General features: G+C 44.0%; 1 protein-coding gene and 1 long non-coding RNA gene across 2 annotated transcripts in view; one reads left to right on the top strand and one right to left on the bottom strand.

Annotated features, from left to right (window-relative positions):
• The window catches only part of LOC149349098 (putative vesicular acetylcholine transporter-B), a 125686-nt gene that overhangs the window by 75629 nt on the left and 23924 nt on the right, over nucleotides 1-26133 (bottom strand). The window lies entirely within an intron of this gene.
• Nucleotides 10034-11233, top strand: LOC149349099 (uncharacterized). Its single transcript, XR_016289380.1, has 2 exons — nucleotides 10034-10078; nucleotides 10992-11233. It is a non-coding gene; the product is annotated as an uncharacterized LOC149349099 (long non-coding RNA).

Here is a 26133-nt window from a genome sequence, read left to right on the forward strand (position 1 = left end):
AAAAGAAATCTTCATAGCGCACCTGTTTCTACCCGCAAGCTAGCATAGTTAACATTTGTCCGTCCCCAACTAGAATATGCAGAAGCCATCTGGTCACCACATCAGGCTTATTTAATTCATTCACTCGAAGCAATTCAGAACCGCGCAGCGCGTTTTATTTCTCACGACTACAACCGTCATTCAAGCGTAACAAGCATCAAGTTATCTTTATCGCTAACAAGTTTACAGACACGTAGGGATATCGCACTTCTTTGCTTACTACAGAAACTAATATACAGTCGTCACGCGTCCACACTGCCACTTACACGCCCAATGCGCACTTCACGTCGCCTACATAATAACCTTAGCTTCCAACGTCTATTCGGCCGAACACTCGCGTTTAATTCTTCTGCTTTGCCACGTGCTATCAAGCGTTGGAATGCCCTTCCGGATTGCATTTCTACCATACGTGACCCATTAATCTTCAAAAACGAATTGACCACCTTCATGCATCCATGATATTGTACATAAATTGTGTTCGTATGTGTTGTTAAATCCATGCAGTGCCGCTATTTGTTTGCTGTTTTTCCTCTGTGTCAATATATTACGGTTTTTTTTTCAAGTACGGTGTAATAATTGTTTGCAGCCCAATGTATTTAATATTGTTTACTTTTGTTCTTTCCACTTTGTACCATCTTTTGTCTGCTAAATATTGTAACCCCTCCCCTCACACAATGTTCCAAGTGTGGAACCTGTGAGGTATTTGTATAAATAAATAAATAAATAAAGATAAATAGCCCTAGTCTAGAGCAGTGGGAGGCCCTCCTGACTGACTCCGACCCGAGCACACAGCTTATCAACAGAATGGAAAGCTGGGCTAGTGGTAGGTTGTTCATGACGAAAATTTGTGGGCGCGAACAAACAAAAGAAAGAGAAGAAACCACGAAGAAGAGAAAGAAGGCACTTGTCGTGTGGTTTCTTCTCTCTCTTTTGTTCGTTCGCGCCCACAAATTTTCAACATGAACACACAGCTTCTGCTGCTGACGAGGGCCAAGGCAGCGGCAGAGGCCAACGGGATCCTGGAATAGGGAAGACCGACCACTGAAGCTCCACATCTATCCATCCCCCACCCCCCCTACTCCCTAACTCTTCATTTTGAAACAATAAATGTTTTTACTACTACTACTACTATATCTATTACGATTTAACAAGGCAGTAATATTGCTAAGCTACTGCAGCAGAAAATTGGCATGCTCATCCCACTGTAGTGTGCTTTGAAAAACAACTGCGAGCACTTTTATTTTGTTAACACTCTCTATTTTCATTGAGTTTAATATTAAGCTGTCGTTAGTGGGAATATATGTACCCTTTGTATGAAAAATGACTGCTTTAGTGTTTGTCCAGTTTACATGTAGGGCATTTTCCTTTGACCAGACGCCAAGTTTGTGAAGTATTTCATTTGAAGCACTAAATTAAGTTAGAGTAAGAGTGGGAAGAAATAAATATACTAGTGTCGTCAGCGTATGTTACAAACTTAGCATTCGGATTTAGAGATGCAATAGCATTAGTGTGCAGTATAAAAAGCAAGGGCCCAAGTGTACTGCCCTGAGGGACGCCGGACACAATATCTTTCTGTTTTGAGGTTGCATTATTTAAAAGCACGAACTTACGCCTTTTGTCTAAGTAGGACTTAATTGCAAATTAGACCTCTAATGCCGCAGGTTTCAAGCTTCTCGAGTAGAATTCGGTGGTCAACATGGTCGAAGGCCTGACTGAAATTCAGAAATATACCTACAGTAAGTAATTTCTCTTTTAAACTTCAGAGGATATATTCTTTTTGGTCTAAAAGGGCGAGTTCTGTGGATTTGTGTTTTTGAAAACCGTACTGTGATTTGTCTATTAGGTCATATTCGTTGCAGAAAGAAGATAGCCTGTTAAACATTATTTTCTCCAATCCCTTTGAAAAATCAGGCATAACAGATATAGGGCGGTAATTTTTCATATTCAACCTGTCGCCTTTCTTGTAGAGGGCCATCACTCTAGCAACCTTCATTTGTGAAGGAAATGCACCTGAAGTTAAACATAGGTTATAAATGTGAACTAGAAGCGGGGCAATTTCATGGATTACATATTTGACAGGTCGTACCTGTATACCAGCGAAGTCAAAGCTTCTAGAATTCTTAAAATTTAAAAATATTGTGTGAACTTCTGAAGTAGTAGTTGAGTGGAAAAATATAGTATCTTTGTTTCGTACTAAAGGAAAAATGTATGGCGAAAAATTCATGGGACTGGTAACGCGGTCAACAAAATACTCATTAAAGGCATCCGCTATGCCCTCTCCTGTTATCACACGTCCATCAGATACAACCTTCTCCACTTTAACAAAGTTTTCCTGTTTTGGCAGAAGGCTATTCAAGTTTTTCCATAACTTTTCCGGCTGTCCAGCACATGCAGCAAATAGCTTTATATAATAGTCGTCCTTAGCTTTTTTCCAACTCCTTTTTTAATCTGTTCGGAGATGTCTTAAAGAGTTGTAAGTCAGAGGGTTGGCGAGTTTGAACGAACGTGGGATAAAGTTTGTCCCGTTTCTTTATTTTTTTTCTAGAGCAGTTTTGTATTCGAAGGTTATTTTGCATGCTTGCAGCGTAGACTACTTTTATTCATGAAGTGCTTGTGATACGCATGAACAAAGGTACTTATAAACATATTGTAAGCATCCTCCGGGTCATTTAGGCTGAAAATGCTGTTCCAGTTTAATCGACTGATCTCTGTGGGGAAGGCATCAAGAGTTTCTTCCGTAATGGCTTGGAAAGTTGTTGTGGAGGGTCTTAAATATGTAGTGTTCATGGGAGCCTTAACGCTAAGACATATAGGCATATGGTCACTAATCGGACAGCATAGTACAGCGCTAGTCGTACGTGAAGTGTCGTAATTTGTAAAGAAGATATCTATAATGGTTTCGGTCGTGGCGGTAATTCTAGTGGAAGTTTTGATGCAGTTCATGCATCCATTTGCAGCTAGTACATTTTCTAAGTCAAGTTTCCAAGGGGTGTCAAAATTCATATCGACGTTGAAGTCACCGCCAATAACAACATTCATTGTATTCTGAGCAGCAAACTTGAGCATTGTGTCCATAAAAGCAAGAAAAGCACTGAATTTCCCATTTGGAGGTCGATAACACACAATGAATAATGTACCATTACCTTCAAAACAAAGCACTTCATAATCATTTGTTACACACCAAAATTCACTCAAAAGGTCACATTTTATTGTTTCATCAATTAACAATTAGATTCCACCACCACGTCGCAATGGCCGGTTCACGTAATAAGTATTTTTGCAAGGTAGGTGAAAAACATCCCTTTCATAAGAATACCAAGTTTCTGCCAGCATAACAACGTGAAAATAAATATTAGTGTCCGTAAAAAATGTTTCAATTTTTGGCAATTTGCTATTCACAGACCGTAAATTCACATGTAGGCAGCTCAGAGGAGTACTTTCAGTGTCCAGAAAACTGCACCACTCTTTCAGAGAGATGTGTCCTAAATGAGCCATTTCATTTTTCGAACAAAAGAAGACATCTAAGTAGAAATTACGAGTGCATTAAGCCAGAAAAATCCTCTTCACTCTTTATGACGATTGCAGATGCCCCGGTTTCCTTGCGTACCAACACCTTTCCGTTAACGTGCCAGGCAAATTTGAAACCAGAACCTTTTGGCCATTTTTTTTGCCGCTACAATGAGCTTTCTAGATCTCGAAGTCATGTTTTCACAGATATATACATCATCCTTAATTTAATTCATGCCTCTCCTCTTGCTCAACCACGCGTCTCTCCTCTCCTGACAGATGAAACGCACTAGGATGCCTGGAATCTTACCACGGCGCGCAGGCAGCATGTGCAGAGCTTCAAGTTCGTGTTTCTGCAAGGACGGGAGTTCTACTTTCTGTGCAGTATCATTTACCTTGCAGAGTAGGTCTTCATGCTCAGTCACTGCCACTCCATGGATCTCCACATTTAGCTTTCTGATACGCCACTCAAGCTCTCCTATTTTAGATTTTACCTTGACGATTTTCACCAAAAAAGTATTCATTTTCATCCCAGTATTGAGGCAGTAGTATTTTCATGTTTTCCCTCCCTGCGTAATACAAACAATGTAGATATCGATGGTTTCCAGATCCGACCCGTTAAATTTGTTCTCGACATCTTGGCGCCTATTCTAACACATATTTGTACCGCCCCGCCACGGTGGCTCAGTGGTTACGGCGCTCGGCTGCAGACTCGAAAGACGCGGGTGCGAACGCCGCCGCGGCAGCCTAATTTCGATGAAGGCGAAATTCTAGAGGCCCGTGTGCTGTGCTATGTCAGCGCACGTTATAGAACCCCAGGTGGTCAAAATTTCCCGAGTCCTTCAATATACGGCGTCCCTCATAGCCTGAGTTGCTTCGGGACGTTAAACCCCAATAAACCAGCATACTTGTAACCGCTTCGTGTGTACTGGAAGCTTTCCTCAAAAGCTGCAAGTTGCAAAAGTTAGCGTGGTTTGTAAAAGCGGAGACAAATATAACTTTTCCAGCTATGGACCCATATCAGTACTACCTGTATTCTCCAAAGGTATAGAAAAATTATTTTATTGAAGGATCTTGGACTTTTGTGATAAATTTCAAATTTTCTCTGAAGCACAATACGGATTTCGGCACGGAAGGTCAACTATCACGCACTTCTTCAAAAGAAAGAAATAATACTTGATAGCTTTGAGCCGAAACAACTGACACTTGGTATATTTGTCGATTTCTCCAAAGCAGTTCAAAGGCTTAATCACACCCTACTACTAAATAAACTAGAACGTTACTGCTTCCGCAGTGTAGCATTATACCTAGTAAAAAGCTTTCTAAGCTTTCGAAGTCAGTGTGTAGAAATAAACTAAATGAAATCCAGATTTGTACCCATAAAAACAAGACTACCACAAGGTAGTATCCTGGGACCGCTACTGTTTAATCTGTTTATCAATGACGCTGTAAACATTAGCCCAGATGTGAATTTTGTAATATACGCAGACGACACTAGCCTTTTGATTACCGGAACTAACAGCGAAGAATTGTTCATACGGGTAACGTGGTATTAGAATGCTTATATGAATGGAGATTAAGTAATTCACTGGTTATAAACACTGAAAAGACGAAAGCAATCGTATTCCGATCGAGAAATACCGCACTTAAAAAAACGCCACAGTTATTTCTCAGCAATGCTAAAATACCATGCGTGAGAGATACGAAAACACTTGGAGTAATATTTAACGAGCACCTTGCATGGAACGCTCATATTGATTCACTTCTAGTTAAATTATCCGAATGATGTGGTATAATGAACACTTTTTACGTAGTAATAATATTATATTGCTTATATACAATTCAATCTTCGCCAGTCACCTGACATACCGACACGTAGTGTGGGGCACTAGAACCCATACAAACTGAAATAAAATCGCAATCTTAAAGAAGAAAGCAATCCGCATCATACTGCCACGTATCATTGCAGTGTTTGTTCGTTCACGCTCAAGGCTGCAGGAAAGGGCTGTTATCATTTTTGTTCGTGACGCGAGAAGCGACCAGTCTAATCTCGATTTATCGCAGCCATGAAAGGCTGCATCTAGGTTTTTCCAGATTACTGTAGATGATCTTTTCCTGCTATCTGGAAGTTTCCTGGCCGGCTTTAAATTCAGCGATGCCGCGAGCGGCGGACATTCGTAGTTCGACGATTGACGAGCACGCTTGTTGCTTACGCCACCACCGAGTGATTCAGTTCTTTTGCGGGCGCAAGTCAGCCCAAATAAAGAGCTTCGTCAAGGTCAATTGAAATAGGTCGCGAAGCCGGAGCCTGAATGCGGTCCAGAACCAAGTGCTAGCGACATCAAATTAGGGGTGGAACTAGAGCGCCAAAATCAAATGAGTGGACAAACACGACTAGAAGAGGAAAATAATTAGGACATATTTTGTGTTTCAAAACCATTCGAAAACAATTGCAGTGTTTCTTTTTTAAAATGTTTTAGTTGTGTGCATTTTGTTAGAAAGTATAGCGCTTGCTTTGTAAAAATTTTTATGACAGCGTTCGCTCAGAGCAGCGGCAATGGCAGCGGGACGATGCCAAGGTTGACGGTGCTCTGATGTCATAACCTTGTCATATCTTTTGACCATTCTGCTTGCTTTTGTTTGAAACTCGATTCTGCTAGCCCTACTTTTTCCTCGTTGCTTGTTGCTCGTGTTCTTGGTGTGCATCGTTCGTGTACAGTTTCCGCTTTTCCCTTTTGCCAGCGCTTCTGTGTAGTTTCGTTCGGTTGGGTGCGGTTCTGTCGCTTTTGCCCCAAAAGGGCATCGTCTGTGGCCATGGGGCCCCCGTACGCAAAAAAGAGGTGTGCGGTTGCACGATGTGCGAGCGATAACCTGTCTGGCGGCATCACATTTCATCGCTTCAGCGCTACACCTGCGACATTCAGCGCGACACCTGAGGCGAGGACGAAGGAAAAAGGCACAACGAGAACTGACTACCTAAAAATAGCGTTGATGGTCGGCACTCGTCGTGTCTTCTTTCTTCGTTCTCGTGTCGGGTGTCGCGCTGAAGCGTCGCGGCATTCAGCAGTTTATTTTTTCCCGCCAAGCAGCACGTGACGCTGACGTCACGAATATGACGTCACTAAAACACGTGACTTAACGTCGCGTTTTTGTTTTAATTATGACGTCATTTTTTAGTTGTCCACGCATTTCGAAGACGGCGCTGGCTGCGCACCATGAGCCGCCATGTTTTGAACGTATGGGCTTCTATGCAGCCTACGCTACCATAGTACATCTACCTTGGCTTCGTTCGCAAGCCTTTCTGGTGTCTTCCTGACCGCTGGACTGCCGTCACTACAACGTGACAATATATAACATGCCCAATGACTCACGAAGTGCACATCTATTTCATGAACTCAACGTTATAACCGCAAACAGCTTGAATTAATATACCCTAATACTTCAGCATATCAAACAAAAAGAGAATCACATTATATTATTGGAACACACTTCAAAATTACCACCAAATACAAAAAAAGAAACACCGCGTTACACACCTCCATGGCATCTTCCCTTCAGTCGAGCTGCTACGAGCATCAAAGACTCAAACATCACCCATCATACGTGTTAACTGAACTTCATTTATTGAATATTCATGCTGATTCACTCACACCACGTGCATAGAAAATTCACTGACTTACCTCATACAGCCCTCTTACAGCTATAACCTAAGGCGGGAAATAACAAGCGCCGACCAATCGTTAGACACAAACAAAAAGAGACGTTTCGGCTCCGCTACGGGAGCCTTGTTCAAAATGAAAGGGAGAATGGGGTTGTTCCGGTGCTGCATGCACCAAGCGATTTTCAATGGTCCGAATAAATTTATTCGGACCGTTGAAAATTGCTTTGCATAGAATAAATTTATTCGGACCATTGAAAATCGCTTGGCGCATCCAGCACCGGAACAACCCCAGCCACAGGAAAGAAGAAAAAGGGTCCCAACACCCTATGTACCCGGCATAAGCAAGAGCCTGCCTAGCATATTCCGGTCCTGTGATGTCGACATCGCGCACGTTCCTACGCCTAAGCTTAGACACGTGGTAGTGAAAGTGAAAGATAAGCTGGAAAAACACAAGTTCCCTGGCTTTGTCTACAGGACCCCTTGTGCTGGCTGTGACCAAGCGTACATAGGCGAAACGGGGTGATTTTTACAAAAGATTGCAGCAGCACAACAATGATGTCAACAAGCCGCACGTGGCAAAAAACGCACCAGCAGAACATGCTGTTTCGTCGGGTCATGCCATCTACTGGGATAGGGCGAGGATAATTGGAAAACAAAAAAAACAAGACGACAAGGCTTTACCTGGAATCCATTCATATCCGATAAGGGAGTAATTACTCACTGACATCCACCCAAGCGCGGCCTTGCGGCTACTAAGGAAAGCTATACAGCTTTCTCAGAAACTTCGCAGTTAAAGAAAAATTCGTCCTGGTCTGGGGTTCGAACCCGGGAGCACCGCTTCACCGGAGCAGTTGCTCTACAAATTGAGCTAACCGGGACGGCAAGATTATGGTAGGGCGAGAGGGAATTGCTCAATAACTCGAAGTGGGAACTGTGTTGGTCAAATGTTTAGGGGAATCCCCCAAGGTGGAGTTTCTAAGAAAGCTGTATAGCTTTCCTTAGTAGCCGCAAGACTGCGCTTGGGTTGATGTCAATGATTAATTACTTCCTTATTACAAATCTACTCCACCTTGGCGAATCGGTCATTGGCGCTAAAAGAAAGCTGCAAGTCTGGGCCACGTGTGACCACGTGTGCTGGGCCTACAGGCCGCGTTCAAAAAAGGCCGTGCTACCCTTCTCTTCCTGCCACTCCAAACTAATTAAGAGAGGCATAGCCATGACCTGTATGAGGTCAGCTCTCTTGAAGTCATGCCAACACAAAGCTGCAGGTAGTTTTCAGGGCCAAGTGGATAAGTTGCTGCAGTCAGGCTTTCCACCACCCGTTCTCCAAGCAGTGGCGGAATCTCTGTTGTGGAAACTGCGGAACAAGGTGCGTGGCCAAGAGGAGGCGATCCCTCTGGACAAAAGGCCGCTTGAAGTTGTGCCCTATGTGCACAAGATGGCCCATAACCTCAAGAGGGTGGCAGGTAGGCAAGGCATTCAGATTGTTTTTTCAGCCCCTTGCAAGCTATCGCAGCTCTGCGGGCGCGTGGCGGAAGGTAAGCGCAGGGTCGCGTGCACGACGAAGCATGAGCACAGATATGTCAACTGTGCCACTGATGTGGTATACCAGTTCCCGTTGCGATGCGGCAGAGTATACGTTGGCCAGACGGGTCAATGTCTAAACGATAGGCTGCGACAGCACTTCCGCTCCTTGAAACCTGATAATGGCGCAAATCTGCCGAGACACTGCAGGGAATGCGATGGCTGCTACCCACAGTTCAACAAAGCCACCATCATCGGAAGGGGCCGGTCGAGGCTCGAAAGGGAGATTTTAGAAGCGGCACACATGCGCAAACTTGGGCTTGATATGTGTGAGTGAGCCTTCCGTGGCGCTTTTAGATAAAGAGACCCGGTTTCTGTTAAACCTGTGACGGCCATTTCTTTGTTTTTTGTTCGTTTCTTGTTCGTTTCGATGTATATCATTAATTATCTTGTGTGTTCTACGTGTCACTATCTCAGTTCCTTTACGCTATGCGCAGATGCAACCTTTCCTGCAACATGTCTTTTTTCAATAAACTTCAGTTGCTAGTTTACCGCTCGTCCTGTCCTCTTCTCGATCTTCAGTCCTGCCAAGTTTGCGGTTATCCCTCCTCCCCAACATGTCTGACCAACTGGCCCAAAGCTTTCCCTTGTTGAACCTTACTTCCCATATCTCCCCACCTGTTCTCCCGGCCGCGCCCTTTTTTTAGGTAGCGGGCTAACCCCCGACCCCGCGAAGCGCTTTTTTTTTCTTTTTGGTTGTCACTTCCTCAAAGCTATTTTCCCTCGCGCGCAGCTACGCGCTTCGCTGTTCGTGCACCCTTCCACGATCTCCCTGTCTCCACCTTTCAGCTCGAGGACTGTTCTCGGAACCACAAAACCTGTGTGAAGGAAAATGACTCTATCCCCTCCAGCCAACCCCTCCCCCCCCCCCCCATCGTCTCCACTGCTCGTCTTGGAACCGCGCGACGCATCACATTAAGTCATTCTTGACTCCACGGCGGAGCCCAACCACGTGCACAACCAATACGACGAAAATGCATGCACACTCGAGCTAGCACCGTTCATAGTCTGTGCACGCGAAAAGCAACGCTCATATATTAAGAGAGCTCCGACGCTGTTCGTACCGCCTGCAAGATCTTATTTGTAAGTACTAAAATTCTTTTATCTTGATATACGTCTGGAAGTTAAAGTGGTTTTTGTAGTAAACGTTGCTTTGACTACATGCGCCTTTATTTTTTCGGCAGGAAAACAGAGCGAGCCAAAAAGCACGAGGACGACTTCTGTGTACCCACTCTTATTGCGAAATGGCTTGCTTGACGTCGTGCGCAGTGGAATTGTGGCCGAATGGTGAGAATTTAATTTTTCGTCTTTGGTGAGATGAACTCACTGAAGATTCACTACTTAGGCTAACAGCGGGTTTGAACTCATATGACCTGAGATGGGATGCATTCGGGAATATGTCCTTTACCGCATATGCACGACGGAAATCAGAACCGCTTAATTAATTTTCCACTGCAGACCAGTTGGTAAGAATATGTGTAATACTTCCCTACTGTTTCTTTTTGCCTTCTACACTTGCAGACTCAAAAGAAAATCCGCAATTTCTGGTTAAAGCTTTTGCCCAAGTTCTCTCGCAATGAAAAAGGGCATTACTCTGGACTATCAGACTAGTATTTTTGTGTGGTTTGCAAGTCGCAGTTTCGAATCCAATTATAGCATGCATGCGAAGCGACTAAGGTAAAACAAAGAGGCCCTGAGTTCCTTGCGTTCAGCGTATTTCGCAAAAAATCGCAAGCCGTATTTTTAACCCTATTAAAAAAAACTAATCAAAAATGTTGTTTTGACGTCCATGTGGAAGAGACGCTACAACCTGTGCATATTTACTTGAATAAAAAATTAGCTCGCAATTTAGAGATACGAGTTATGGTATTAAAACAAAATAATACATTAATCTGTTTTCAATATCACATTAATTTGCTTATCTCGCATTGAATATATTTACAGGGAGTGCGACACGACGCATTGGACTAAATTAAACCATTTGGTATAAGAGAAGTTTAGTAAATTAAATTCCACTTTGTGCAACTAATGTGGTGCTGGTTCTTAAGAATAAATTTAAAATTATCCTGTAAAATATGTTGCTAGTGTCTTCACGATGACTGTGTTTCACAAAATTCGGTGTTATTTAATCATTTTTGTTTTTGTTCTGTGATGGCCATAATTCAACTTACCATGACATCATGCATCTCGATCGTTGCAGGCTTGGCGCTTCGTGAGGCCATCGTGCAAGAGCTGGACGAGGAATTTGTTTGAATGCAGTCCAGCAGCCCTCTTGCAAGTGGAGTGCAACGATTACTTCGGATATGACTGATCAGTTCACTGGAGGACAGCTCCGTTGAGCATTTTATGGATGCCTTAGCCGTGCCGCAGCAGCTTGCCCAGATGCTTTGCCCAACCTGATCGGCACGCACCAAACTTGAAAATAAATTGTTTTCCCACAGCCTCTGCCACCATGCTCTTGGGCCCCCTTTCTTTACTCCCCAGGGTGGCTGGTGGTAGCGCAAACCGTCCTGTGCGGGCTAAAAGCGTGATTCTTGTAACTCAAAGGAATAAACGGGTTTTTTTCTGGAATTCTTTCGCACCCTCCATTATGAATATTTGCTACGTAGTATGGTATGTACATCCATCCACAGTGCCGGTCATTGGCGAGTGGGTTAATTGCATGTGCCAGCGTTCGAAAGCTGGATGCCATTATTCGAAAGCTGGAAACCATTATTCGAAAGCTGGATGCCATTATTCGAAAGCTGGAAACCATTATTCGAAAGCTGGCTACCAATGTTTCAAAGTTGGCTACCAATATTTGAAAGCTGGCTACCAATGGTTGAAAGTTGGATGCCAGTATGAGACCTTTGCTGGCCCATGCTGCAGAACGAACATCGGTACTGCGTTGGCCGCTTGATCGTCCGAACATTGGCCCAAAACTGGCATGAAAGTAGGTCCAATGTGTAAAGTGGTAGCGCTCGGCCCAAATGCCAGTGTAGGACCGATGTTCGTGCCAATTTTTGCCAACAGTTGACCGACCTTCGGCCAATGTTGTTGTGCTGCCTGGGATCATGTTGTGCACACGCTTGGGGCGAGGCGGATCTGCATCACATTGCGTGGCTTTTGTCCCAATGTCTACAGCGGCGTGCATGGACAGCTTGAAGCGCGGTCAACAGGATATTGCCAGACTGGCTGCAGGCATGAAGACAGTGAGTGACGATACTGAACAGATGAGTCTTGAGGTGAATTTCCCCGAACTTGGGTCAACCGGACGTTGAAAAAATCTTCACCATGGGAATGTGAGAATGTTCGCGAAGCTCGCAGCAGGAAAGCATAATTCTCCGAAATCGTGATGGTAGAAAGTGTACATATGTGTACATTGTTTGTTGAGATGAGTTACCTTCTTTCCCCAATCATTGATTGTTTGTGTTGTCCTTTCCGAATTGTTGATTGGTGATGTTTTCGTTTCCCCAATGATTTATTGGGTGGATGTTTGTGCAGTTACCTGATTGGTTAATGTCCCCACCGAGGGCGGGGACATAGGGTTTAAAACTAGCTGTTTCGGCAGGACAGAGGGCTGGCTTCGTCACGTAGAACTACGAGTCAGTCAAGTGTAAATATGTTCTCTCCTTGCTAGTATCTTGTTTTGTGTGTTTAAATGCTATTGAAAGTTAACCTCTCCAGAAGTGTCCTCTAGCAATGTGATTGAGCAATATCGAATCTGTAAGACGTCAAGCATCCTTCAACAGTCATCATCAACCCAATTTCCCGCTACAAGATCCAGAGGGAACCTCAACTCATGCCATTCTCCTTATTGTAAACATAATGAGATTTGGGAGCCAGAGTAAACTTGATTACAGGTAGAGGAAATGCAAGAAATAATTTGGAGCGCTTACCTAGTGATGGCTCCCGGCTTAGGCTGGGAAAGAATGCTTCGTGTCATCAAGGAAACAGGATACGATGGCCATATTTTCTGATTATCTCAAGCAAACATTATAATTTCAAGCAGAATTCGTAAAACTGAATTTTCATTATGAGAGATATGATGTCGCAGAATAAAATGAAATTAAAAATTAGCCATTAGCAGGCTATAGGCATGCACTCATGTGTTCTCTGATACAACTTTAAAGCAACGTTTAAGAATTCTTTTCACTGATCACTGAAATGTTTTATGGCGTATTGTTACTGTGACCGGGGAGTATATATCCACGAAGTGGTTCGCTTTGGAACCAGCTCATTCCTCCACGTTTCGTCTCACGCGATTGGCCGCTTTGCTACATAATGTCAAACCCGCTGATGTTACGTGGCGAACTGTCTCGTGGATGTACCACCCCTTTATTTATTTATTTATTTATTTATTTATTTATTTATTTACATACCTACAGCGCCCTTGCGGGCATTAGTGTAGGGGGGAAAGAAAAAAACAATATAAGTGCACAGATGATATCCCAAAGTAGCAAGAAAAAGTGAGTATTGCTAGCCGTTAAGAGATGTTTGTACCAGTTAATATACGTAGAATCTTGGAGTTGTTATTAATCAACATGTTCAGCAAAATATATCTATTTCACGGCCAGTCTGATTTTCAAGGAAAGAAACTGAGACCGATAGACATCAGAAACTTGGAAAAGACTAAGTTGTAGTTAGGCCGAAGAACGCTGAAGAAGAACAGAAACGCAGTGATAGCTTGTGTCCTTTACTGGGATCGCTTTGCTGCAAATTGAAGTTGATGGCTTTTCGATTTAAGATGACGCAACAGCTCAGTTAACAATATCCTGAATATTTAAAAGTAACATGCGTGAGCGCACACGTCGATTTCTCCCCGAGCCACGGTATTAAGTCTATGCGTAGTATAGCTAAATAGACAAGTACAAAGGAAATACTGACACAGATAGGCATAATAACGCATTTATAATTTTGCAGTGCATGAATTCAGCTAGCTAGACCTAGCTTGTGCACAGTGTGCAAGTTAACCTGAATGCAATTACTGTGCGTATATATTTATTCATCTAGATATTTGGAATACTGCCAGTCTCTGGTTGAGATTTTAGCAGATGAGCATTACATGTATCATAGTAAAGGATAACATTTCTAAAAGCGGCTGTGCAAAGGACATATTCATATGCCGTGATATTACTTGCAATAGAGGAAAGTTCTCAATGACCACATTATGCATAAGAGGGCATTTTATTGGTTTGCCCAAGTGAACGAGTGAGTATGCACTTTATTAGATCAATTTATTATAATATTTATTATACCTCAACACTCCTAAGTGACAATACCTGAGCGGTGAACTTTGACATGGTGCGGTAGTAGGAGCTTGATGAGTTCGCAGTGTACTAATAAGGGAATAATTACTCATTAGCATCCAGGCGCAGCCGTACAGCTACAAAGAAAAGCTTTGTAGCTCTTTCTGTAGCCGTACGGCCGTGCTTGGGTGCATGCCAATGAGTAATGACTACCTTATTAGAAATCATTTCAACTTTGAGGGATTCGTCTAAAATATTGGACCAACACCGCTCCCATTTCAAGCTCGCCCCATCATATTCTAGCCGTCCCGGTTCGCACACTTGGTAGGGCAACTGCCCCGCTGAGGCAGTAGTCCCGGGTTTGAACCCCAGGCTAGGGTAACTTTTCCTGTAACTACAATGTTCCTGTGGAACCTGAGTAGCTTTCTTTTGTGGCAGCAATCAGGGGCGTCCGCAGAACTTTTTCCAGGGGGGGGGGGGCACCCGATGGCCGGGTATGGGGAAGGCGGTAGGTTAGCACCAAAAAGGGACTACTTGTGGTCTAAACTGCGCACATGAAACAAAAATTAGAAGCATCAAATTAGTGCTAGGCTTGGAGAACAAACATTGGAATTTATTAATGAACAAAGAATATAACTCAATAAGCAAAATCCGATAATATCACCTAAGCGTGATAATCAAGCTGTGCAGTTCTTCTCTACTAGTGCATAAAAAATATCTGCAATTCCAGGGGAGGACAACCGCCCCCCCCCCCCCCTTGCCCCCCTTCCGAACGCCCATGGCCGTATGGCTACACTTGGGTGGGTGATAATGAGTAATTACTCCCTTATTACAAACATTCTCCACACTGGGGGACCAACACTGTCATTTACTGCATGGATTTCTGCAGAGACCAGTTCGAAGAACAAGAGGTTATTAAGCATAGCCTTGTGAGATGGAAGACCATTGTAGCTTTTCGTGGCAAAAACAAAACTGAATCTTGAAATGCAGTGGCATACGCTAAGGGAGGCACAGTGCTTGTGCAGCTAGTGCAGAAGGAACCATGAGCAGGAAAAGATTAGTTGGTTATGTGACGGTAAAGAGCAAAAAAAAAACGGCAGTTTCTGAAAGTTAGCGCTTGTCCCGTCCACGTCTGCACTTTGTCTTTGTGTTTTTTTGCGTTCTAACTTCCTCATCATTTCTGTATGAGACGAAGAAATTCGAAGATTCACCTTTAGTGCTGTGACACTGGAGCTTCTACAATACTCTGAGAGAATAAAACAAGCAGCTCAGTTCTGAATTCATCCCAGGATCTCAGAAAAATTAGATTTGTGCCATGTGGCATAAGAATATTCTGCTGATGCCGCACCGGAGTTTTGAATGCAAGCAACATGGATGACGGTGACACTAAAGACATGCTATGGTGTAAATATCCTGGGCTGTGGGTAGTTGTATAAGGATTGTTAGGTGAGACCATGTTACATTGTAAGCCATATTAATAGTTGAGAATTTGAACCAAGATGCACCGACTGCGGCGGCCACGTTTCGATGGAGGCGAAACGCAAAAGGCGCCTGTGTGCTGCACGATATCAGTGCCCGTTAAAGATCCCAAGTTGGTTGAAATTATTCCGGAGACCTCCACTACAGCACATCTTCCTTCCTTCACTTCCTCCTTTATCCCTTCCCTTAGAGCGCAGTTCAGGTATCCACCGAGATATGTCACAGTTACTATGTCATTTCCTTTCCTCAAAAACCAATTTTTTTTTCAGTATGCAGTGAATATGCCTTTCCCATTAAGGCCTTAAAGTAGGCAAGATGTAGTTATCCTGAAAGTAAAAAATATATGTGCATACTTAATAACATTAGCAAACAGGCCAGTCGAGAGCATCCGAAATATTGTTCTGAGAATTGAAATACTGTTATTGATTGCAGAGTGTGGACTCCATAGTCGTCAATGAAGTCTTGTTAGGAAACAGTGAACGGAAGGTCATAATGTATTTAATAAAACCTCGGGCCCAAGGGCAAGGCCTTGGGGACGCCCGAGATTGCAGGAAAAAAGCAGGACATGTAAGAATTAGCACGGGAATTGTATCGACGGCTAGCTGTTAAAGCATGGATACAGCATAGAGCAATTGGATCAAAGTTATAGCATGAGCAAATACGCCTTATATAAATCATGGATTTTATCACACGCTCTTTCAAAGCCCAGAAAAAAAGAGTTGAGGGTGATGTTGCCATTGAGACAGAATGAGAGCAAGTTGGCTATCACAGGAATGCTTTCTAAAGCCTTGCCAATTTGGATGAAACAATTGAATCGGCCAAAACATTATAGCACCACGATAGTATAAAATATGTTTTACAATTGGGCGCACATGCCAAAAGCACAAATAGGGTCATAGGTGCTGGATGACGACTGGCAAGACACATACAGGGCCCAAGCTATCATGAGACAGGAGGCTATCTTCATGGCACTCACAAGATATATGTACACACTGTGTCCCGTCCTGCTGTTGCATTCTCTATGTTTCACAGGGCTTGAGTGTGCTGTCGGGGGAACTGCTGGAAAGGCGGCATGTTGACGCTGTACTAAGGACGAGAAGAACAGAAAAAGAATGGCTACTAGGTGCGGTGGTGGTGGTGTTCTTTCCTGTCGTATTTGTTTCTTGTAGTTTTACTAGCTCCACAGGCCTTGTTTTCCCATCCGCTGCTTCAAAGTGGTGTCAGGTAAAGCCAGTTGTTATTCTACAACCACTAAACTACTGTGTCATACAACACTCTTTTAATCACCTTTCATAATTTGAAATGGCAAATTTACTTCATAAGTCGTGTAGGCAAGTATCACAGCTCAATAGCTTGTATCATCAGGACTAAACATAACCATAATTTCATTTACGAGGTGTGTGAGAAAAGTATCCGACTTTATTTTGTTTTGCGAACACCTGATGGATTTGAAACGAGCACGCTTGCACGAGCCTAGCTTGAACCTTCGTGCGCATGCACAAATTTTTTCCCGCCTGCCGATAGCGTCAGTCACTGGCACGCAGCGTTTGAGTGAGGCAGTGCGCAGGGCTCTCGTCGGTTTTTTATTGCAAGGAAAATGGCGGAGCGACACGAGCAGCGCTACTGCATCAAATTTTGCCAGAAACTGGGCGAAAGCCAAGTGGAAACCATTCGGAATATTCAGACGGCTTTCGGTGACAATGATATGAGCAGCACACAGATTAAGCAGTGGTACAATTGGTTTAAAGATGGCCGCACATCGGTGGAGAGAGAGCCACGCTCCGGTCGGCCATCAACATGCCGAAATGACGACGTCATTGCCGATGTGAACGCTGTGGAGATGCGGGACCGTCGTGTGACTATCCGAGAAATTGCGGAAGATGTGGACATCACCAATTTTTCTGCACATTCCATTATCGCCGAAGATTTGGCGATGGAGAGAGATGCGGCGAAATTCGTGCCGAAGCTGCTCACGGTGGAGCAAAAGCAGCTTCGTGTTGAAGTCTCACAGGATATGCTGGATTCCACAAACAGTGACCCCGACTTCATAAACACAATAATCGCTGGTGAAGAGCCTTGGGTGTACAGGTACGACCGGAAACCAAATCCCCGTCGTCACAATGGAAGCATTCCACGTCACCAAGACCAAAGAAGGCCTGCCAAGTGCGCAGCAGTGTGAAAGTGATGCTGGCTGCTTTCTTTGACTCCCTCTGTGTGGTACACCACGCGTACGCACCCCACAGGGTCAAACAATGACCAAAGAGTACTACAGGGATGTCCTCCGTTGCCTGCGTGGTGCTGTGCAGCGCAAGAGACCGGAGTTGAGGTCAACAGGAAAGTGGCGCATCGATCACGACAATGCTCCTGCACATTCCTCGCACTAAATTCACACTTTTTTCGCGAAAAACCAGACTGCTGTAGTTCAGCAGACTCCTTACTCTCCTGATATGGCCTCCTGTGACTTCTGGATGTTTCCCAAAATCAAGAGGCCATTGAAAGGAGCGCGATTTCAGACAAGAGAGGACATTATGGCTGCAACGACAGCTGAGCTAAACTCCATTCCGAAAGGGGCCTTTTCGGAATACTTCCAACAATGGCAGCACCGCTGGGAGAAGTATGTGGAGTCCCAAGAAGACTACTTTGAAGGTGATCAGGTTTGCAACGCTCCAGTTATGCCAGTTTTTTTTCTTCGGCAAAAGGTCGGATACTTTTCTAACAGACCTCGTATACTGTGACGTTGTAGTGACGGCAATCCAGCAGTCAAGAAAACAGCAACAAGCCTTGAAACCGAAGCTCTTTATTTAGGCTGACTTGCGCCCGCAAAAGATCTGAATGACTCGGCGGCGTAATCAACAAACGTGCTCGTCAGTCGTCGAACTACGAATGGCCGCTGCTCGCGGCATCGTTCAATTTAAAGCCGGCAAGGAAACTTCAAGATAACAGGTCGAGATCATCTAGAGTAATCTGGAAACACGTAGATGCAGCTCGGCATGGCTGTGATCAATCGAGATTAGTCCGGTCGCTTCTCGCGTCACGAACACAAATGATAAGACCCCATTCCTGCCGCGTTGCGCGAACGAACGGACACTACAATGATACGTGGCAATACAGTCATGTCTCATTAATACAGACCCCATTATTATGGATTCAAATTATGGACAGTATTTCTGGGGGCAAAACTTTTTCAATGCACTCACACCTCAATAACATGGAAACTCGCTGATGACACAGTGCACAGAGTGAAAGTGAATACAGCCCGTTGTCGCATATTTGTGCAGAGTGCACAGTGCTTGTCGCACTGTGTGCAGAGAGTTTTCGGTTAACCCAAGAACTGCCAGGCCCAGCGACACCTCCTGCTCACACACTTTCTGGATGCCAAAGCACTTCTTTTTCTGGTGTCAAAACCATTGTTAGTGCTCGGCGACTCACATCCTGCATAGATTACTCATTGCACAGAATAAATTAAGCTGCTTAACAATAAAGGACAGAGCCGCAAGCTGACATTATAACCTCACAGATGCCTTCCCGCAGCCCACAATGCTATTCAATCAATCAATCAATCAATCAATCAATCAATCAATCAATCAATCAATCAATCAGGATTATTTTCACATCAAGGATGTGGGGAGCGGGGACAAAAAGCCTATAGAGGCTTGACGGAGGTCCCCGCCCCCTACAGCAACTACATTGTGCACAAAAACTCACAATCACACAACGGTACATTATATGTTATGCCTGTGACATATTTAAAACAAAAGCACATTGTATCGAAAATGAACACGTTCAGGGCATCAAAAAACACATAACCATCAAACATATCACGTAAAGAGGGAAGGCATAAAAGCAGGCTGAGTTAGTACAATAAAGAAAGAAACTCTATGCTGTTACTCTTTACTAATGACAGTTTTTCACAAATTGTTTAAAATGGACGGGATATTGTAGGACAGCATTTGTCTGCCGTAGTTAGTTCGCGTTCGCGGTAAATACCAGTTGTCTCCGATGCGCGTATTGTAGGGGCGTTCTCTGCATGTTAGTCTAGACAAATCAGCGAGGAATGCAGTTCCTTGATTAATATTTGATGTGTACTTTTTGCGCAGCAGGACAGAGTACAATTGCACAATAGGTACAATGTGTAATGCCTCAAAGACAGGTTTGGTGTGTGCATCGTTTGGAATGTTGTTAATTGCACGAACTGCTTTTTTCTGTAGTACATGGAGTTTTGTAATATTGGAGACAGTGGTTGTACCCCAGACTAAGAAACAATAAGTTATAACACTGGTGAACAAAGAGTCGTACAAAAGTTTTTTTATGCATTGTGGAAAGTAGTACCGAAACTTGGAGAGGATACCTACTACTCGTGAAATTTTGGCAGCTGTATTATCAACATGAACATCCCAAGATAAGTTCTCGTGGAATGTGACACCAAGGCTTTTAACGGAAGAGGAGACGTGTATTTTTGATGAACCGAGTGATAACGTTAACTCAGAAACAGACTTATTACGGGGTCTAAAAAGCACAGCTTTTGTTTTGCTTATATTGATATTCAGCGAATTGGAAAGTGACCAGTGGTGTAGCGAACGTAGGCACCTCGTAGCATTTACTTCCAGACTCGATACACATGGTGCCCTGAAAAATAGGCTGGTGTCCTCAGCGTAGATAACAAAAGTTGTGTTAGGGTCAATGTTTACAATATCATTAATGTAGAGATTAAAAAGTAGCGGTCCGAGTATGCTACCCTGGGGTACGCCGGCAGCAATATGCTTGGGGTCAGATAGTGTGTTATCAATCACAACCTGCTGAAATCGGGCCTCTAAATATGATTTAATGATACTATAAAAACAACCTCGGAAGCCATATCTGTCTAGTTTTAGTAATAAGGTTTCGTGATTAACGCGATCGAATGCCTTAGAAAAATCTATAAAAATGCCTAGTGTTAGTTCTTTGTGTTCGAAAGATTCTAAAATCAGCTCCTTCTGTGTAAGAAGAGCGGTCTTAGTGGAGTGTAATTTCGTAAATCCATGCTTACTGGGTGTGATCAACTTATGCTTTTCGCAAAAACCTAGAATCCTGCTATGTAACAGCTTTTCTAAACATTTGGAAAATAACGGGAGTATAGATATCGGACGGTAATTGGATAAATTGTTAGTATCCCCTCCTTTATGAATTACGATGACCCTCGCAGTTTGCATTCTACTAGGAAAGGTGCCCTGGGCGAAACAGCAGTTAAAGACATGGTCTAACATAGGACAAAGGACATCAATTACATGTTTGAACGGTTGGATCTGGAACCCATCCACGTCCTTCGACTTGCTATTTTTGAGGCTATTAAAGCATCGCATAATCTCGTTTTGGTCTGTTGGAGCGAGGAAAGCGGTAAACGAGTTCGATTGACCAAGATATCTCATGCAAGTAGGGTCATGAATAGTATGCGCAACAGACACAAAGAAATCGTTAAAAGAATCAGCCAGCTTTTTTCCTGATAACATCTCATCATCTATCATGACTTCCAGTTCATTAATGCTCTTGGATGGGTTAATAATGGTATTAAGTTGTTTCCATACTTTATCACTTCGCTTCAGAACATCCTTGTTGAATAGACTATGGAAGTACTCTTTCTTTGCCTGACGCAGAAATGATGTCACCTTGTTTCTGTACGCCTTAAATATAAGAAAGTCATCAGTGCTTCTATTCTTAATGAAACAATTATAAAGGTAGTTTTTGTGTTTTATCATCTTTAAACATTCTTTGTTTATCCATGGCTTGCGAGCACTCTTTGGTTTTCTGGTGCTTCGATATGGGAAGCATTCAATATATACCGGTTTTATGATGCTTATAAATATATCATATGCTTTGTCAGGATCTGTAACCTCATAAACTGGACTCCAGTCTATTTGCTCAAGTCTAGACCGAAAATGTGTCAAGGTATCATTATTCACTAACTGTCGCTGTTGTTGAGTAGTTTTATTGGACTTTGTTATACGACTATCTATGAAGTAAAAAATTGGTAGGTGATCACTAACTTGGCCAGAGATAACGCCAGACACGATTGACTTGTCATGCAAATTTGTAATGAAAGCATCTATTGAAGTTGCGGTCGATGTGGACAGGCGCGTTGGATCAATGATGGCATTAATGAAACCGTTACAGTCTAACAGGTTATTTATTTGACGCTGCTGAGTTGAGGGTGTAGAAAAGTCTATGTTGATGTCGCCGCCAAGGACTAAGTAAAATCTGTTTTCTGTTATCCATGTTAAAAAAGTGTCAAGAAATGAAAGAAAGTTTGGGATGCTACCACATGGAGGTCTGTACAAAACAGAAAAAATGTTCTGCCCAGCCTTTAGAGAAAGTATTTCAAAATCTTCACAGGATTTGGTAAAGTCAGGAAGAACTGAACACCGAACGGATTCCTTTGCAGCTATCATTACTCCACCGCCTTTTTTATTTGGGCGGTTTAGCACGTATGAGTTATAATGCGGCATGATAAGGGCTTCATGATCAGTTCGGTACCAGGTCTCAGTGAAAAATATTATGTCAAACTCGAAATCAAACAAGCCAAGAAATGCGATTATTTCTTCTTCTTCACTGCGCAGAGATTGTGCGTTAAGATGAAAGAATGACGTTACTTTTTTGTTTTTTGCAAAAAGGCTATTGATATCTGCAGGTAGAAAGAACTGGGAAGCCATGCCTAATCAAAAGGGAAATCTCAGTAGGCGCACGAAATCTTCAGGCTATCTTTTCCAGGTCAGTGACGCAATCGATCCGGACCACTGACAAAGCTACATCCTTCTTAGCAAAGATGCGGCCATTCCTCGTCCACGCAAACTTCCATTGCTTATCTTTCTTACGAGCAACAGTGAGTCCCATCAGCTTCTTGAGTGAAGGGCACAGGTGCTCATTTATATAGACAGGATTTGCATCTCCATCAGGGTGCCCAAGATCGCTTGCGGTAATTCTTTGTTTTCTGGCTTTTTCAAGGAAGGCGTCGCGTTTTGAGCGTTTCTGAAACTGTAGCACTATGTTCTGGCACGAAGAGGTTTTAGTAGGCACACGGTGGCACACTTCAGTGTCGTCGGATGTCACGGGTACATTCAAAACTTCCCCGATCCTCTCAATAACCTCAGGAAGGTTTTCCTTCTCGGTTACCGGCAGGCCAGTGATCTCTACGTTTCGGTTCCTGGAATATTGTTCCAAGCTGTTGAGCCTTAGTTCATAGTCCGACACTTGTCTTTGTAGCGCATCACGGTCAGAGGTCAACGCGGCATTTTCAGCCCTTAAGGATTTGTTTTCTGCCTTCAGCGCAGCACACTCAGTGACCATGTCATCGTATTGCTTGCTACAGTAATCTATACTCTGTGAAACTTCTCGCAGCTCCTTCCTCAAGTCACGTTCAAGAACGCTTCGCAATGCCGCAATGTCTTTCGCAAGTTCTTTTCTTAATTCATCCCGTAATTTCTCAAGTTCGCTAGGCATGGTTCACAGCAGATGACGAAAAAAAAAAGAAAAAAGAAACGATGCACACTTGGAAGCACCAATGAAAAATACACTACTCTCGCGCTAAGAGGGTTTACGATTGCACAAAGATATACGTGCAGAGCATGAAGCTATTTGGAAGCAGTGCAAACATACAAAAACCACGGACAGAGTGCCTAGGAAGATTCAGCTTACCTGCAAAGTGCAGGAAACGTTAGTGACTGTGTCAAGATGTGCACTGCTGCCAAACTAGGGTGCCGTACGACGTGCTGCAGCTATTTAACGGTGATCCAGGTGGCAGGTCAGCAGTTGGCGCAGGCGCAGGAGCCAACGATAGGTCCTCGATCCTTCAGGGCGGTGACTCAGATCTGGCGCGTGTCCGGTTACGGCGAACAGCTGATCCCGGGAACTTGGGTCGATGAAATGCCGGATTTGTAGCTGCAAAGTGCAGGAAACGTTAGTGACTGTGTCAAGATGTGCACTGCTGCCAAACTAGGGTGCCGTACGACGTGCTGCAGCTATTTAACGGTGATCCAGGTGGCGGGTCAGCAGTTGGCGCAGGCGCAGGAGCCACCGATAGGTCCTCGATCCTTCAGGGCGGTGACTCAGATCTGGCGCGTGTCCGGTTACGGCGAACAGCTGATCCCGGGAACTTGGGTCGATGAAATGCCGGATTTGTAGCTGCAAAGTGCAGGAAACGTTAGTGACTGTGTCAAGATGTGCACTGCTGCCAAACTAGCACTTTTTAAACGCCAAATTGCACTTTTTAAACGAAGTGCACCGTGTTGTCGCAACCTAAACCGAGAACTACTCCTCTGGCTCAGCCCATTATCATGTAGTGAAGTTTGCGTTGTCACCAATTCTTCACGGAAATATTTTTGCAGACATAGGTCCGCATAGCAGGCAGGAAATAAAAAAAACGACGTTCCACAAGAGACCACTGCACTACACATCGATGTTTTCGCACGTCGTAACCCGAGCATCCTATAATCACAAAATGTACTGTATGAAGCAGCAAGACGCAGAAGGATGGCGACGCTGCTGTTGTCCCGGAAGAAAACAGTTTGACGGCCGTGCAGCCAAGATGGTGTCACGTCGAACACACAGGAGTTTCGAAGCCCCGTACCTACACGAAGCGCGATCAGAATCGGTGATTGATACCCAACAAACAACATCGCATAACAACGCTCGCTTCGGTCGCGATCACTGCAACTAGTGCGACTAACTGCACAACGCCAAGTTCATATCAGCATTCGGAAAACACTGCGTGCGTAGTGAGCCTTCGCAAGTGCGCATTTCTCTGCCTCGACGGAGAAGCACTTGCTCGGACCGCAGTCACTTTCACTTTTCGGACACTCTCACTGTGCTGTGTAGCTTATGCACGCACAGAAAATTCACCATGAGCAGCCTCCTTTCTCCAAGGTGAGCAGCTGTTACTCGTCGCTGTCCGTGGTCATCCTCACAGGAATTAGAAACGCTTGCAACGGCCACAAAGGGCTCCAAACAAACGCTTCGTGACATCGCCACCGCGTAGGTCCTAGGTCGGTTTGAAGACCAATGCAATACGCACATCTAGCATGCAACGGCGCGGCTTACATAGCACCTTGGGATCGACGCACTTTAACCATTCAGGGGCAAGTATCCTGGATCCAATTAGGCGGCTTGCACTTTTCTTGTAACCACTTGCTTACAACTGGCCGAAAACACATTCACTGCCGGTGCGACCTTTAAAGCGGCCATCTTGACTGTTGACGGAAGTGACGTCATGTCACGTGGTCGCACTCCTGGGCGTCGTCTGCTCGAGTGCGTCTACGGGATATGGTTTGGCAATACGCTTTCCGGTTCGCTCAATTGGTAGAGTGACTGCACTGGTGAAGCAGTGGTCCCGGGTTCGAGCCCCAGACCAGGAGTGATTTTTTTTAACTGCGCAGTTTTCGAGAAAGCTGTATAGCTTTCCTTAGTAGCCGCAGGGCTGCGCTGAGATGGATCTCAATGAGTAATTACTCCCTTATTAGATAAAATTAAACTTTCATCTGCAGCAGGCATTGACGAAATAAATTCTAAACTTTTAAAGAACACAAAGTGCATTTCTGCCGAATATTTATTGTTACTGTTTGCTCATTCACTTTCCACAGGCACCATACCTGATGATTGGAAGAAGGGAAAGGTCGTTCCAGTCTACAAATCCGGTAACAAAAATTCACCTTTAAATTATCGTCCTATCTCGCTCACAAGTGTACCGTGTAAAATCATGGAGCATATCATCTACTCAGAAATCATGCAGTTCCTGGATGGTAACAAATTCTTTCACCCTGCACAACATGGATTTCGCAAAAACTATTCCTGTAATACACAATTAGCACTCTTTCTTCACGATCTGCATGCGAACCTCGACTTGAATATCCAGACTGACGCAATTTTTTTAGACTTTGCTAAAGCATTCGACAAAGTTTCCCACCGACGTTTGATGCTAAAACTATCGCAACTGAACTTGCATCCTAACATCTTAAAATGGATTGAAGCGTTTCTAACGTGTCGCTTTCAGTCAGTTGCTGTTAACATCCAGTCATCTCCTTCTGCCCCCGTAACCTACGACGTACCTCAGGGCTCGGTCCTAGGTCCTCTTTTCTTCTTAATATACATAAATGACTTGCCAGAACATCTATCATGCAATATCCGTTTATTCGCCGACGACTGCGTTATCTACCACTCAATAAATAACACTTCCGACCAAAAACCCTTCAGGATGATCTTAACCGCATTGAAAAATGGTGCGATGATTGGCTAATGACACTTAACCCTAACAAATGCAAGCTTATTTCGTTTCACCGCAGGCTTAATCCGTTGTCCTTTTCCTATAGAATTTCTAACAATCCAATAGAGCACATTCATTCATATAAATACTTAGGTATCACTGTGTGTCATGATCTAACTTGGCGGGAACATGTTACTAATGTTTTTTTTTAAACGTCTTTATTTCTGCATTTAGTAGGCCGATACCTTGCGGCAGAACTAAGGTGCTTCATGGAGGTTGGGGTGGGGGAGTGGTTAAGGGTGGGGGTGAGGATGGGGGTGGGGGTGAAGGTCGGAGTGCGGGTGGGGGACCGGTGTCCGCTTCTTCCTCGAGGTAGTGTCGTCCCGAGGTCGGCTCCGCGAAGTGATGGC

The sequence above is a fragment of the Amblyomma mixtum genome, chromosome 3 (genome assembly GCF_055824585.1).
Source record: "Amblyomma mixtum isolate Tamu chromosome 3, ASM5582458v1, whole genome shotgun sequence".
NCBI lineage: Eukaryota > Metazoa > Arthropoda > Arachnida > Ixodida > Ixodidae > Amblyomma > Amblyomma mixtum.